Raw genomic sequence first — 16,295 nt, forward strand, 5'->3', positions numbered from 1 at the left:
CTGCCCGTCCGGAGCCTGTGCTCCGCAACGGGAGAGGCCACAACAGTGAGAGGCCCACGTACCCAAAAGAAAAAAAAAAAACAAAAAACTAGAAATAGAGCTACCATATGACCCAGCAATCGCACTCCTGATCATATACCTGAAGAAAACCATAATTCGAAAAGACACGTGCACCCCAGTGTTCATTGCAGCTTATTTACAATAGCCAGGACAGGGAAGCAACCTAAATGTCTATCAACAGAGGAATGGATAAAGAAGATGTGGTACATATATACACTGGAATATTACTCAGTCATAAAAAAGAACAAAACAATGCCATTTGCAGCAACATGGATGGACTTAGAGATTGTTATATTCAGTGAAGTTAGTCAGACACAGAAAGACAAATATCATATGATATCGCTTATATGTGGAATCTAAAAAACGGTACAAGTGAACTTATTTACAAAAGAGAAGTAGAGTCACAGATGTAGAAAACAAACTTATGGTTACTAGGGGATGGGGACAGGGGGAGAGGAGGGATAAATTGGGAGACTGGGATTGCCATATACACACTACTATGTATAAAATAGATAGCTAATAAGAACCTGCTGTATAGAGCAGGGAACTCTACTCAGTACTCTGTAATGGCCTATATGGTAAAATAATCTAAAAGAAAGAGTGTATATATGTATATGTATAACTGATTTACTTTGCTGTACACCTGAAACTAACACAATGTTGTAAATCGACTATACTCCAATAAAAATTTTTTACAAATTACTATAAAAAAACAATGATATATGATGAAACATTATGTAGACATCAAAAATATCTTTTTAAACTTTTTAAAAATATGGAGAAATGATCATACTATTATATAAAAAGATGATATCAATATATATTGACAGAAATTATTAACCAAATTATATTTGACAAACAAATATTTCCTAATGTTTTTCATGTCTCTTCTGTCTTAGTCTTTCCTTTGTTATATGGGCAAATGTCATTTGGAAAAGAAAAGGCTATGAGACAGGGGACTGGAATGAAAGAAGTTAAAAATAGCCTTTCTGATAGCCAGAGAAGGGGTCCATGGTTAAAATAGTTGCTATTATTCCCAACATGCCAGATCTTATGCTTTAACCAAGCACCTGACTTTCTAATCCTGCACAGAGAAGAAAGAAACCAATGCAAAAGCATTATGTTAAGTGGTTTTGCATCACATATATACACATATAAGATATATAATATATAATATAAGATATATAGTATATATAATAAATACACATATGTATATTACAACATGTATATCTAAGGTTGTAAAAAATAACTAAGGGGTTTTAGTTTCTTTGATCGTTATTTTCCTTTATCCTTAACATTTTTGTTTGCTAATAATAATATTTACTTTTACTCTTAATAAACTATGTACATGTGTATATATATATATATATATATATACACATACATATATATATGTATATAAAATTTATACTACCCTTCTCTCCAGGGATAGAAAGTATACCTGTCTAAGAGATAGCAGGTTTGTGCCGTAGAGGTGGTCTTTGTTAAGGATGTGTGAAACCCTGGAATTACTGGGCAAATAAAATAGGTTATAATTAAAATTTTATGTAGATTTAAAATTAGATCTCAAATACTAAATTTAATAAAAATTTACATAGCTATCACAATCTAGTTAATAAAAGGAAGAAACATACCTGTTCGTTTTGATCAATATTTTACAAAACAATATTAAAAATCCTTCAATCCCTAAGGTAACACAGGCAAGTCTTGATAATGGTTAGGTTGTTTTTATTTTGTTCCCATTAAGCTTTAGAAGGTGAATGTCATTGCCCTCTTCCATGCTTTGCCTGTGTTCTTAGCCTCTCAGTCACAAGCTGTCCCACCAGGATTCCCAAATTAAGTATTCCCACCATCCAAAGTCAATATATGCCTGTTGTATATCCACTTGAGGTTCTGTTCTACATAAATCTGACAAGTTATGGTTATGATGGGCCATAATTATGTTTCCTCAACCATGCCTGAGATGCATCACATAGAGCCCTATATCCCAGTTTACCCAGTTCACACCTGTTACCCAGGATAATTTTGAATAGAATCCATTTGCTTCTAAAGGCTGTCCATATTTGGATGGTAAATTATATGGTCACCTTAATTATAACAGAAAGGAATATTTGAATAATGAGATAACCAGTGCTTATTATCAAAGACCTGTCAGTAGAGATAATTATCAGGGAGTAAGAAAGGTGTGGTCAGTAACATAATGTAAGCAGCTATATTAATTAGCCTTCATGTAGAACTAGTCCTGATATGACTTAGTGTCAGAAATTGGATTGCTCGGTGCATCATGATGATTTACTCAACCTATTTTTGTCACTGATTAAAGCAACTTTTTGAACCTTGATTTCCTCATCTGTAACCAAGACTAATATCTCCCATACTAATTACCCAGAATGGATTGTGTAATTTAGTAAATTATTTATCTTAAGTTCATTGGAAGAGAAAATATGCAACATTATTTTACAAAGATTCACCTCTTTCGGTCACATTTACTCTGGTTACTTCTATTTTTAATTAATGCATCTCATTCTTTGTACTTTCATGAAGCATTATGATTTATTCTGTATCTTCCTAAGAAGCCTGATTTCCTTCTAACCAAAGGGGTTGTTTGATTTTTTTTAAAACTTCCCATGAAATTATTCATTTCATTTTCAAATATAATCTTTTAGATTTTAATACTAAATATTAATTGAAGAAGGTGTAGATGTTCTTTCTACAAGCTATGCATTCAGTAAATGGGATAATACAGCATCACAAATGAACATTTAAAACCAACAGATGTCCTTATGCCAGCATCTAGCTCCTCCAAATGCAACGGATGAGGCCAGGGAATAGGTGGAAACAGACATGATTCTTGCTTATCTCAAAGGTGTAATTTAGAAAATGTAGAAAAACCATTATTCTAAAGAAAAATACACAGAAGAAATTTTAAAAGGATTATATAATAGTAATATTCTTTTTAGTTTTTTAAAAAGAATTCTTCAACATGCTCAGCTCCTCTCCACATCTCAGATTATTTCTTTGCTTATTTACTTGGATAAAGTTACATTTGGGATTTTTAAAAGAACCAATATTTGAAAACAGTAGTGTAATTAGGATATTGCTCGAGCGGCCATGCGGACAGGAGGGAAAGCTGTCCCGATTGCTCCCTGCCTTCCCTCCAACATCCTCTGCTGCTTTTCTCGTTTGGTCATAGAGTTCTGCCAGCCTAATTGCCTTTCCTCCAGTTCAATTACTGCTCATTCTTCAAAGCTGGATTCCAGCCTCAAATTTTCGATAAATAATTTTCATTATGACTTCAACTTGAACAATATTTTCTTTTCATAGTCTCCTTTAAGTAAGCCTGAGAATTTAGGCTAAAATACTTTTTGAAGAAGTTCATTTATATTTTTCTTCTTACTTTTTCCATATGTTCTTTCTCCGTCTTCTCTTCCCATCTCTTCAAGTGCTTCCATGACTTTTATGGCAAGGCTTTCTAGATTATGTTTCCCAAAATTTAAGCACTTGAGGCGGGAGGGAGATGGGAGCCTTCAAACTCTTCGGGCTAAGAGAATACAGTGGTGTCAGTATTGAAGAGGAGACTAGCAGACAACTCCTTGGCAGGAGCCAAGGACCTCAGGAAGGATAGACACAAGTGCTTGAAGAGGTTTAATTCACACCCAGAGCTCTGCACCAAAGATTTCTGTTTCTCAATAATGGCAGAAGTGTAACGATGAAGGCCTGAAGTGACCATGTGGATTGGAACAAAAAGTATCTAAACAGTAACCAGTGTGATCACATCTTCAGGGACTAAGGACCCCTGAAAAAAGAGTGGGGATGTGGCTTTTCAAGAATGTCTTATATTACATTTCCCACAAGCCTTATGAGATGGGGGTCTTTGAGTTTAAAAGGACACTACTTATAGAAATTAACAAATATAGTCTTTCTTGTACAGCTGAATTTCTGAATGGAAATGTATAGATGTTTTGAAATTGTTTTATAGAGCCTCGTGGGAAGAAATTATGCCCTATCATGATTCTTCATATTAAAATAGAGCTGGTGGGAAGCAATTTCTTACAAATTTCTTGATGCTTTAAGTCTCATCCTCATACACCAGCTTTAGAGTTCAGACACCTCGGTGATAATTCCAGGCTGCCATTTCCTCATTGTGAGAACTTGAAGAAGCTGTCTAACCTCTCTGGACCTGTTGTATTTGATCTCTTGTTCTCTACAACATAGATAAGGCAGAAATCTCAGATCCCTTCCCCAGAATTGTGTTTTCCAACTTCACTTTTGGTAGGTGGTTGGGTGGAGAAGGAAGTCTTTTAGAAGAAATACTCATTGAAGTTATGCTCTGGCATGTGATTGTTGTTTTTGAGAGAACTTGCTTTGCCTTGTAGATGCTCCATTCCCAATGTCACAGGTACTGTTTTTCTATGTAGCAGGCAAGTGTCTCCTGGAGCATGACACCTTCAAATGCACAAGGTAGAGATGGGTCCTTGTGGTGAGAGTAGAGAGGAAGGGAAACATGGAACAGGGACCGCCAAAAGATTTGTAGGCTCCCATCCAGAGAGGTCTCTGTAAGGTTTGCTTTTTATGAATATCCCTACCTACACCAATTACCACTCAAATTCCTTACTTTCCTCTACTCCAAACTTCTTTTAAAAAGTCTGAATTTCAGCTTCCAATTTCCAGTCTCTCTTTTACTCTGTTACTAAGTGATCCAACTTTATATTGGATAACTGTTGATTTTTCCTGCCCAATGTCTTTATTTTCTTCTTTAATTAAGCTTCAATATTTTTTTGGATAGCTATACCTTTTGTTAATTGTGTGAATATATATAGTTTAGTGTGGTCACTAAACCCAAGGTCCCGACTGTTACTAAGCAAGCATTCACTTTACCATACCAGCAACACAGATCTGGTATAGATTCACCAACGTATTTATCCTTGTTTGTTTCTATTATCTGAAGATTTATTTTTCCTTCTTTCTCTTTCTTTCTTTCTTCCTTCCTTCCTTCCTTCCTTCCTTCCTTCCTTCCTTCCTTCCTTCCTTTTTTCCCTCTCTCTCTCTCTCTCTATCCTAGTTATATATGTTTAAAAAACTATTGTATGCAGCATTTCCATTTGTTGCAGAAAGTTTTCTGGGTTATATGAGTGCCATTTTTTCAGAACTGAAAGTATTAAAATTAGTGTATTTATGGTGATTTTGATATACAGACCTTTATATATGTATGTAAAGCTAAATCTGAGTCTTTTCTTTAAAAAAAAATCCTTTTATTTTTTCTTTAAAATTTCCATCATGAGATTAAAAAATCACCTATAAATTCTACTTGTAAGACAACATTTTAAAAAATAGTAGACACTTTAATCCATGTGTACTTATTTGATATATGCTCCAAAGTGAAGCTCTTTTCCAACGTATTTTTCAAAAGTGAGCCAAATGTCACAGGACGATTTATTAAATAACTCTTTCTTTTCCTACTGATTCGTAAAGGCACCTACATCAAAAACAAAATTCTCACATTGATACTTGTATAAATCATTTTGAAATTATTAGTAGAATTTGACAAAGTATTGTAAATATAAAAGATTTAAAACTGTCTTGTCAGAAAAGAATTTCGTTTTAATGTTTTTAAGTTAACAATCTTACCTTCTCTGTTTTATGTTTCAAAGTGTTACAAGTGACCTTTTACAGGTGATGGGTATTGATTTGAATATGCTGATGAAAACGCTTGGTTTGCAAGATGTTTGATAAAAAAATGAAACCTTAAACTACCAACTGTGTTTGAACAGATGATGTTTTTCTGCTTAATGCACCAATATTCATTAAACAGAAGTATGTGTCCAAAGTTCAGGTATGAATAAAAATGAAATGGATTTTCTCAGTGCTTACATGTTAATCTCCATTAGGTCATCGTTTCTCAATATCTTTATGATTTGTACTTTGTTCTTCAATATAAAAAGAGCAATTAAAATATTACAAAGCTTCCCTGAACTCTGAAGAACTTTTGTTCTCATTACTAATCATTTTTAAACTGGAATTCTGTAGTTAGCTTTCCAAACTTGTGTAATTGGCTAATTCTAGGAACTTGTTCTATTCCTATTTTCATCCTTCTTATTTCCCTAAATTATCTCTCCAGATTATGGATATCAAATACAAGTAAAGGATGTACTAAGAAGAATAATTTTAAAAGACAAAATTCTTTGTAATATTTTACATGGTGCTTACTATATCATAATTACCTGAATCATATGATATGGTATATTTATCTTTTATATCTATCACATGTGAAGCATGACCATAGTTTCCTGCTATATATGTCTCATGTGTCTGTTCCTACCTACCATTACACAAGATTCTCAGTGGATCTTTTAAACACATGGCATATCATTAACCCTCTCTGGTCCCCTCATCTCCCTTCCCCCAACTCCCTCTTGCTTTTCCCCTTCACTTTTCCCCTCACCCTCTCCAACCTATTTGACCCCTTGGAAAATATGTAGAGTTAAAGTAAGGCAAGTAAGAAACATGTTTATTTCACTATGTATCAACTAGTCAATACATTTGTTTATTAAAGGGAAATGTATTTTTCAAAATAATTGTCATGTGTTTTTTATATTTTGTAAATATTATCAATATTTTAATCACTCATCATTCATGACGTCTGATTCATTGACTCAATTTTTCATTAGAAATAGAATTATCATATTCACTTTAATATATAATGTATTTTTAAATGTTCTTATTTCCTACTGTGAAGTAATTAGGTGATTCTGACCATATTCAGTTTCATAGATGACTCCATTAAAACTCACTTTTAAATTTTCATTCTTCCATAGATCCTAAGAATATCAATGTCATTGGTTTTATGACATTTATTGGTTTTATTTATTTTATGTGTTCAACTTTATTGTCATAAACATTTCCAAGTCAGTTATTGTTTTACTAAGATTCATTATTTATCATTATTTAAAATTCAAAATTTAGCTAATCTAGCTTTAAAAAATTCTGTCAAAACACTTTGTTTACACTCTACATGTTCTCTGAGAACCGTGGGAAGAACAGCTTTATCCTCAGAGATAGTTCCTTTCTTTAATGTACAACAGAGTGGTTTTCATTTGCAGAATCAATCTGGTTCAAGGCAGGTGTCTCAGTGAAAGAAATTCTAATTTTATTTACCCTTTATTGAACCTTTCATTTTTTCTTAATTAAACTTCTAGGCTCCTGTCAGGAGTAATGTAATTACCTTCATTTTTATTCAGAGACCTAAGATCTAGGCAGCTAATTATTCATAAAAAATATATATGTATACACGTACATACACATACACAGGACACAAATGTATATGGTTAATTGCTAAATTATTTTAATCTGTTCTCTCCATTTTCCCCTGCAGAAACAAATGCACTTTACTTGCTTAATGAGACATCCAGTAAAGAATTGAAATTACCTCCATAGACTTGTTCAGTTACTACAGTGAAGGAGTTCTTGTACTGGATGAAAATATATGTGGAGAGATTAAGATTTTTAAAGTAAGTACAAGTCAGAATATTTAGATATTTCTGTGATAGTAACACTACAAGAAACATAGAGGAAGTATTTTCAACTAAAAAAATATAAATAACAAATTTACATTTAATAATTTATATATCTAACAATGTTGGGAAAATATAGAACAGAGATCAGCATAAAATCACTTGGATATTGTTAAAATTACACTCAATTAAATAACATATGCTGGGGTAACATGATCTATTTCAAAACACAGCACAAATGGGTCACAGAGTAGATGTTCAATAAACAATAATTGAATCTGAATTCAAATTAGAAAACATCTTATTGTTTACAGTAAAAGAATGTTCTTTCCTAATAATTGGGCACTAACCAGAACTGCGCTCCTGTGAGCCAAGAGCAGCCCTCAGCACTATTCTTAAATAATGACCCTCAGGCACTGGGGTTTTTCAATAAATTTAGTTACCCTGCTACTTAGTTCTCCCACATTCATCAAGCCATTCATTTTTTCCCCCATTTTAATCATGGACTGAAAATAGATATAGCCACATCTGATTCAGAATAATATAGATTTATGAAAGTTTAGGTTATTAGATCTGTTTCTCAAAAGATCACACAAATTTAAAAACACTTCATCTGCTCATGACATTGCTGCCTGATACGTAGGAAATATAAAAGCAGCATAACCATGGTAGTAAAAAAACAACAACAAAGCATAGGATAAGCAGAAGAGGAGTAAATGGTATAGATAACATTTCAGGAGAGGTAGTCTTAAAGCAGAGCATAGTATTAATTTGTCTTCTGAAAGCCTTCTAATTCATCATTATGATCTATAATGCCTTGCTTACCATCACTTTAAGAACATGTTTTTCTTCCAGTTTTATTGAGGTATAATTGACATATAGTACTGTATAAGGTTAAGGTGTTGAGTATAATGATTTCACTATTTATATGCGTCATGAAATGATTACCACATTAACTTGAGTGAAGTATTTTTTGGCAAACGTTGTGAATCACACATAAATAACTGAATTTTTTAGTTGACATATTCCAGCCCCCCTCAAAAAGAACACAAAATACTGAGGCAATCCCAAATAATCAAACTTAGCCTTTGATCTCTATCAGAGGAAATGAAACACCTTTCTTTCTCCTACTTTGCACCCCTGCTTACCTTGTCCCCCTTCTACAACCCCTACATTAGATTATCTTGTGTCCCGAACTAAGCCACAGCCAGATGATTATAATTAAATAATCTCACTGCAGTAACTAAGGAAAGCATTCGCTTCTTTCATCTTCAGAGATACCTAAATGAAAAAAGGAGTCAGACTCACTCGGCACAGTATCAATTAATTTGCTGTGCTCTGTATACATTTCTTGTTACACCACATGATATCCTTGTGTCACCCAATAAGACTACTAAGGAGCTAATCTTTTTTTTTTTACACCATGAGTATAGGGAATAACAATATAATTTCTAATTTAGGTTCAAATAACAAACACCTCTTGTGAAAGATTTACTCACTCCAAAACCTACCTCTATGCATCATTTATTAATGCTGTCTAATGAAACTTGAAGCAAAGATGTTTTCCAACTAAATTAATTCAAGCGCAGCAGTCCATTGTTTAGACAACACTTACTCTATTAAGTGAGTGACGCAAATAATAAATCTACCCATGAACTGTAGTACAACAGGGATATGGCTCTTGTGGAAGAGCATCATTCCTAAGTCAATGTCTCACCTTGACATTTATTTTCCATAAGTACCAAGTTTACCCTTTAGACAGCGTTAAGAAAGCATTCATCTTCAGCAAGGCTGCAAGTCATTGACATTTTCTCTTCCTTGGGCAATAACCTTGATTTCTGGATACGAAAGAATTTAAGCAAGAATAAACTGCCTAATGCACACATTCGTTGCTGCTTTCACAATCAACAAAGAGCTAAATATGACATGCATGTCTGCTGCATGTTTTGAATAATGTCTGCTTCCAATGTAACAGAGTTTCTTTTCAAGCCATATGTCTGTATAATCTTTTCTTTAAAAACTGCTTTGAGTAAAATCTATCATCTTCTCAAATGTTGAGTAGTGGGAATACTACATTTTATTGTCACTTACACTAACTGAATAAATTAATTTAGATTCATTTTCATATCCTGATGGGAATCCCCCATCTTAATTCCTTCTCCTCTCTCTCACTCTCTCTCAATCTCTCTCTGTTTATATATAGAGAGAACATATGTAATATATATATATATAAATTCTAATTAGTTCAAAGTGATTTGAATTACAAATTGGTAAAGAAAGAATATTAACATTAATTGAACATATTGAATAGGGTTAAATTATTTAGTAGTGCCAGTCCATTACCCCACAAGAAATAATATCTATATTATTCATGTAATACACCTGGGAACTAATATAGGTTTATACAGAGACCCATATGCTGAAAAGGTGAGAATACTACATCTTGTAGAGGATTAGCTCTTTTTCCATGTTTTCTCCCTGAAGTCATGTGACGAGCAAAAAGTCTAAATATAAAGATACGTAGAAAGAGTCAAGGAACTATAGTTAATAAATCTCAAAATCAATGCACCTTTTCCTTATACAATAAAAGGCAGTATTATGTAGCTTGTTCAGGTTTTAAATGGATGGCTTGGATTCCTATACCATCTCCATTACTTACTATATGACCTTTGGTAAGTCTTTAACCTCTCTATTCCTCACTTTCCCAGTCTGTAAAACAGTGCCTAGGTTGCTGGATTAATGTGAGGATCAAAGAAAATAATAACCATAAAGCACGTAGGCTTAATAAGCATGTTTATTTTAAAATTCACATATTAATAATTGTTAACATTTATAGAGAACTTATTAGTATTATCTCATTTTATAGAAAAAGTAAACTGAGACACTGTAAGGTGAAGTTACTTTCCTGTCACTTCATAGCTATTCAGGTGTCAAGCTTGAGCTCAAGCTCAAAGATTTTTCTCTCCAAAATCTATCTACATGCTGAACTATTACTTTATTTCTCAACTCATGCAAAAATGTAGAAAAATTAAGAAAAAAGATGTGAAAAAGAAAAAAAGATTTCACTTCTATTACCTGGAGACAAATAGATTTGAGTATTATTTCCTAATAACGTAACAGCATTTTTTCTGGGTTTATATATTTTTGTCAAAATGTGATTATTCTGTCAAAACTCAGTTTATTTTTAAAAAATAATTGTTTACTTAATTGAAGAGAAGCTACAGTGAATGAACCAAACTAACAAATGTGCCTCACCAAGACGTCTGCTATATTTTCTTTTATTACCTTAACTTGAAGTGGGTTTTTCTTCTTATTTATCTGATAGTTTTCAAATTATGCTATAATTTTCATTAGTATCTAAGCAATTATAAATGATCTCTATTGCAGCATTATTTACAACAGCCAAGATATGGAAGCAACTTAAGTGTCCATCAATAGATAAATGAATAAGATATGGTGTATGTATACAGTGGAATATTACTCGGCCTTCAAAAAGAATGAAATTGTGCCATTTGTGACAACACAGATGGACCAAGAGTGTATTATTCTAAGTGAAATAAGTCAGGCAGAGAGAGACAAATACTGTATGATTTCATTGAGATGTGAAATCTAAAAAACAAAACAAATGAACAAACATAACTAAACAGAAACAGAGTCATAATACAGAGGAAAAACAGGTGGTTGCCAGAGGGTAGGTGAGTGGAGGGAGAGAAATACGTGAGGGAGATTAAGAAGTACAAAGATTCAGTTACAAAATAAATGTCACAGTTGTGAAATATATAGTATAGGGAATATAGTCAATAATTATGTAGTATCTTTGTATGGTGACAGATGACAACTAGACTTATCAACGTGATCATTTTGAAATGTATAGAAATATCAAATCACTATGTTCTATACCAGAAATTAACATAGTGTTGTAGGCCAATTATACTTCAAAAACAAAACTCATAGAAAAAGAGATCAAATTTGTGGCTACTAGAGGTGGGGGTTAGGGGAAAGAGAAATTGGATGAAGGTAGTCAAAAGGTACAAACTTCCAGTTATAAGAAAAATAAATACTAGGGATGTAATGTACAACATGATAAAGATAATTCACTCTGCTGTATGCTATATATGAAAGTTGTTAAGAGTGTAAGTCCAAAGATTTCTCATCATAAGGAAAAAACTTTTTTTGCTATTTCTTTAATGTTGCATCTATATGGGATGATGGATGTTAAGTAAACTTGTTGTGGTAATCATTTCATTATGTATATAAGTCAAATCATTATGTTGTAGGGCTTCTCTGGTGGCGCAGTGGTTGAGAGTCCACCTGCCGATGCAGGGGACACGGGTTCGTGCCCCGGTCCGGGAAGATCCCACATGCCGCAGAGCGGCTAGGCCCGTGAGCCTGCTCGTCCAGAGCCTGTGCTCCGCAACGGGAGAGGCCACAACAGTGAGAGGCCCGCGTACAGCAAAAAAAAAAAGAAATGCACAAAGGAGAAGATCAACATATTTAGTTCATGCACAAAACATTATGTATGTCAATATCCAATATAAATTTAAAAGACAAACAAGGAATTTAAAAAAATTTAATCATGAAATGATGGAAACAATGAAAATGAAACAATGACAATTAAAATTAATGCTTTAATATATTTTAAAAACACATACAAATTGATAATAAAAATAAATATTAAGTAAAAAGGCAAAACATAACATCTGTTATTAACAAAACAATAAATACATATAGCTAATATAAATATGAAAATATAGCATATTTGAAATAAAAATGCAAATTAAATTAATAAAATGCTATTGTCTTAAGTGACTAATAGAGCTAAGTGTTTAAAATTTAGTTTATTAATACCATTGAGAAAGCAACAAAAATGTAAGTTTTACTCTACTGAGGCTATTATGAAATTGCAGAACGGCATCAGTCACATTTTAAGGGTGTCTTCCCAGGTAGCGATCCATCCCTCATTGTCTACAAATGCCTGAACGCTTCCAGTGTAACCCAATCCATTCACAGATGTGGACACAGGGAACCATGTTGTGCTTCTGGAACAAAACAAAAGCCATGGCCAATCAGAATGTTTCTCTCATAAATGTGGACTGAGAAATGGCAAAATAATCTCTTTGGTTAAAAGCTTAAGGTATGATCTGGAGATCTGTGAGGTGGCCATAGATGGACTCAACATAGGTTGTGTTGCAGAGAGTTAAAAAGTGAGAGACACAGAGTAAAGGAGATAGGAGAGTCAGAGAGATGTGGCAGATGGCTTTCATTTCCTATTCAGTCCCTCCCTATGGCCTGACCTCTGTGAGTTCCAAGAATCCTCTGTATCGCCTAATAATAAACAATTGTTTTTTGCTCAACTTGTTCCTGATATTTGAAACCAAATCATAATAGAACAAATTGTTTGAAAAAGAAGCTTGAAAGACAAGCCACAGACTGGGAAAAAAATATTTGCAAAAGACATATCTGATAATGAATTGTTATCCAAAATACATAAAGAACCCTTAAAATTGAACAATAAGAACAAACAGCAACCCAACTTAAAAACGGACAAACGATCTGAACACTTTACTGAAGAAGATATACAGATGGCAAATAAATATGAAAAGATGCTCAACATCATATGCCATCAGGGAATAGTAAATTAAGAAAACAGTGAAATACTACTGCATACCTACTAGAATGATCACAATCCAAAATACTGACAACACTAAATGCTGAGGAGGATGTGGAGCAACATGAACTCTCATTCACTGCTGGTGAGAATACAAAATGGTACAGCCACTTTGGAAAACAGTTTGTCAGTTTCTTACAAAACTAAACATATTCTTACTATACAATCCAGCAATCTTGTTCCTTGGTATTTATCCTAAAGAGCTGAAAACTTATGTCCACACAAAATCTTGCACACAGGTGTATACCCCAGCCTTATTCAAAATCGCCAAAACTTGGAAGTAACAAGATGTTCTTCAGGAGGTGAATGGATGAACTGTGGTACATCCAAACAATGCAATATTATTCAGAACTAAAAAGAAAGGAGCTACCAAACCCGAAAAAGATCTGGGGGAAACTTACATGCATATTACCAAGTGAAAGAAGCCAATGTGAAAAAGCTATATACTGTATGATTCCAACGACATGGCATTCTGGAAAAGTCAAAACTATGGAGACAGTCAAAAGATCAATGGTGCCAGGGGTTAGGAGGAAGGGGAGAATGAATAGGCAGAGTAAGGAGGATTTTTAGAGCAATGAAACTATCCTGTATGATACTACAATAGTTGATACAGGTCATTAAACATTTGTTCAAACTAGTTGAATACACAGGAGTGAACTCTAATGTAAACCGTGGACTTTGGATTATAATGATGTATCATTGCAGTTTCATTAATTGTAACAAATGTATCACTCTGGTGCAGATGTGAGGTGGACCGTGCATGTGTGGGAGCAGAGTACATATAGGAACTCTTAGTACTTTCTGCTCAGTTTTGCTGTGAACCTAAAACTGCTCTAAAAAAAAAAAGTCCTTCATTTTTAAAGCAATTTAAGAATTTTTTCAAGAACTTTAAAAATATCATAAGGCAAACTCATAATCCCACTTCTAAGAACCCATCATAAGGAGGGATATTCAAAACAATCCTATAGGTAAATTGTAAAAATGCATGTGTAAAAAAAACATTTTGGACAAAGAGTTAATTGCATTGTTATTTATAAAAGTGAAAAGGAAAAAGCAATACAAACACCCAACAATAAACGGCTAAATTGTAATAGAGCTATATAGTTCAATACTATGCAAAAGCAAAACTGTGTACAAAAGCTGATTTTAAAATCTGATAAATTAATAATTTACACTGCTAAGTAAAGATTATAATGGGAACATTTTAACTGTAGCAGTCTGGTTTCCACTTCACAGCACAAATAGTTAAAATGTTTTAAACCATTATTAAGGAAATTATGTCTAAAATTGCAATTTTAGAATTTTAGATGGCAAATACGGGTGAAGTTCTTTGTTGCTGTTTCAGGCAAGTTTTACAGTGCTCCTCTTTATCATTTGGTTGATATACTTTACTGACATATTCCAAGGACTCAAACTATAGTAAAATTATTAGGGGCAATTTTCAAGTACTATTCTCTCTAAATATCATTTAGCTTATTTTTAAAATTATTTGATGCCCTATAAATTTTTAATTTTCTTAGCAAATCTTTTTATAAAAAAATTCTCTTTATAAACACATGAAAAATATACTTTTTTGTATATGTGAAGTCTGAAAATTACGAGAATTCTGCAAAAGTAAAATAAATACGTTTGATTACCTGTAACCTTCTTCTCTCATTAGAGAAAACAAATGGAGCTTCAAAGAGAATTCAGAATGGAAAATATATCATTTTTACAATAAATATTTTCAGGCAATATCTAATGATTTGGGCAACCTTATAAAATCTTTTTCCTACAAAATATTAACTGGTTAGTGACAAGTGTTCAAATTTCAAGTTTTTGAAAGTGTATTCTCATCAATATCAACATTAAATTTAGCACAAAGCAACCAATTCCAAGGTAAATATTCCATAATATAAAATTTCAAAAATATCTAATGGAGCATAAGTCCTTGCTTATGTCAGTAATATCTATGCCTGTCAGGTTACTTCTGGTCCCTATATTATCCCTAGTATACATAATAAAGACAGTATCGCATTCATTCATTTATATGTAGAAATCATGATCATTGTGAAATCATTATACAGATAATTATCTTTGAATCAATTGTTTATAGTATATAATTTTTTTCATAGTCTTATAATGTCAATATATTTTGTGTGGAAAGTTTGCACCCAGTGCAGGTTCTGGAGCGGAATGGCAAAGATCAGAGGCTCTGGCACAATCAAGGTTAGTGAGAATGGTACAGATCTCACAAAGATGTGACATTTGCTGACATAACTGTAGAAAGTGACTAGAATAGTGTTGACATCTAGTAAGAGCTCACTAAGTGTATGTTCTTGTTGAATAAATTGAAACCAAGGGAGAGATACTATCACTGATGTTCATCTTCTCTACAAATTACTACCATTTTATTTAATATTTTATCATTTTCTATTTGTGATATAGTAAAAATTCAATTGTTTTTATAGTTTTTCAGAATTATATTGAGTGTGAATCACTGGTTGGCAATATATTCATTCTCACATTTAGTCTTTTATGCTTCTTTCAATTTAAACTTAAAAATTCTGCTTCTTAAAATTATGTAGCATGTACTTCTCTTGTTTTGTTATTTTTCAGATTTAATGAGGTTATGAAAAAAAGAAAAAATCTCATATGTATAAATTTATCATTTTGTTAGTAGCAAAAACACACCTAGTGTTTTTCAATTCATTGTAGTGTTATTTCTTTGAGGGCCACTTTTTTGTTTTTAAGTTCTTGATTCCTTTCTAAAAGGTCTGAATTACTGAAGTTGTCAAAGTTTCATATTTCTCCTTTGCCTTCAGTCTGTACCCAAGAACCAGCTTCCCCTCTTGGGCATGGATTATCTTTGGGTAAGAAGGAAGACTGTCCAGATTGATGAAGCAATACCCCTGGGAAAAGACGATTAACATGTATAAAGGGATTTCCCTGCAGTATAAATACCAGCACGCGCCCTCCCGGTGCTCAGAGCCTCCCTGATGTATATATGCAGGTAGTGAGATTTGAAACGGCCCTTTGAGATGGTGATATAATAAAACTCTGACTTGAGGGGCAGC

Source organism: Physeter macrocephalus, chromosome 1, assembly GCF_002837175.3.
Source record: "Physeter macrocephalus isolate SW-GA chromosome 1, ASM283717v5, whole genome shotgun sequence".
NCBI classification, from domain to species: domain Eukaryota; kingdom Metazoa; phylum Chordata; class Mammalia; order Artiodactyla; family Physeteridae; genus Physeter; species Physeter macrocephalus.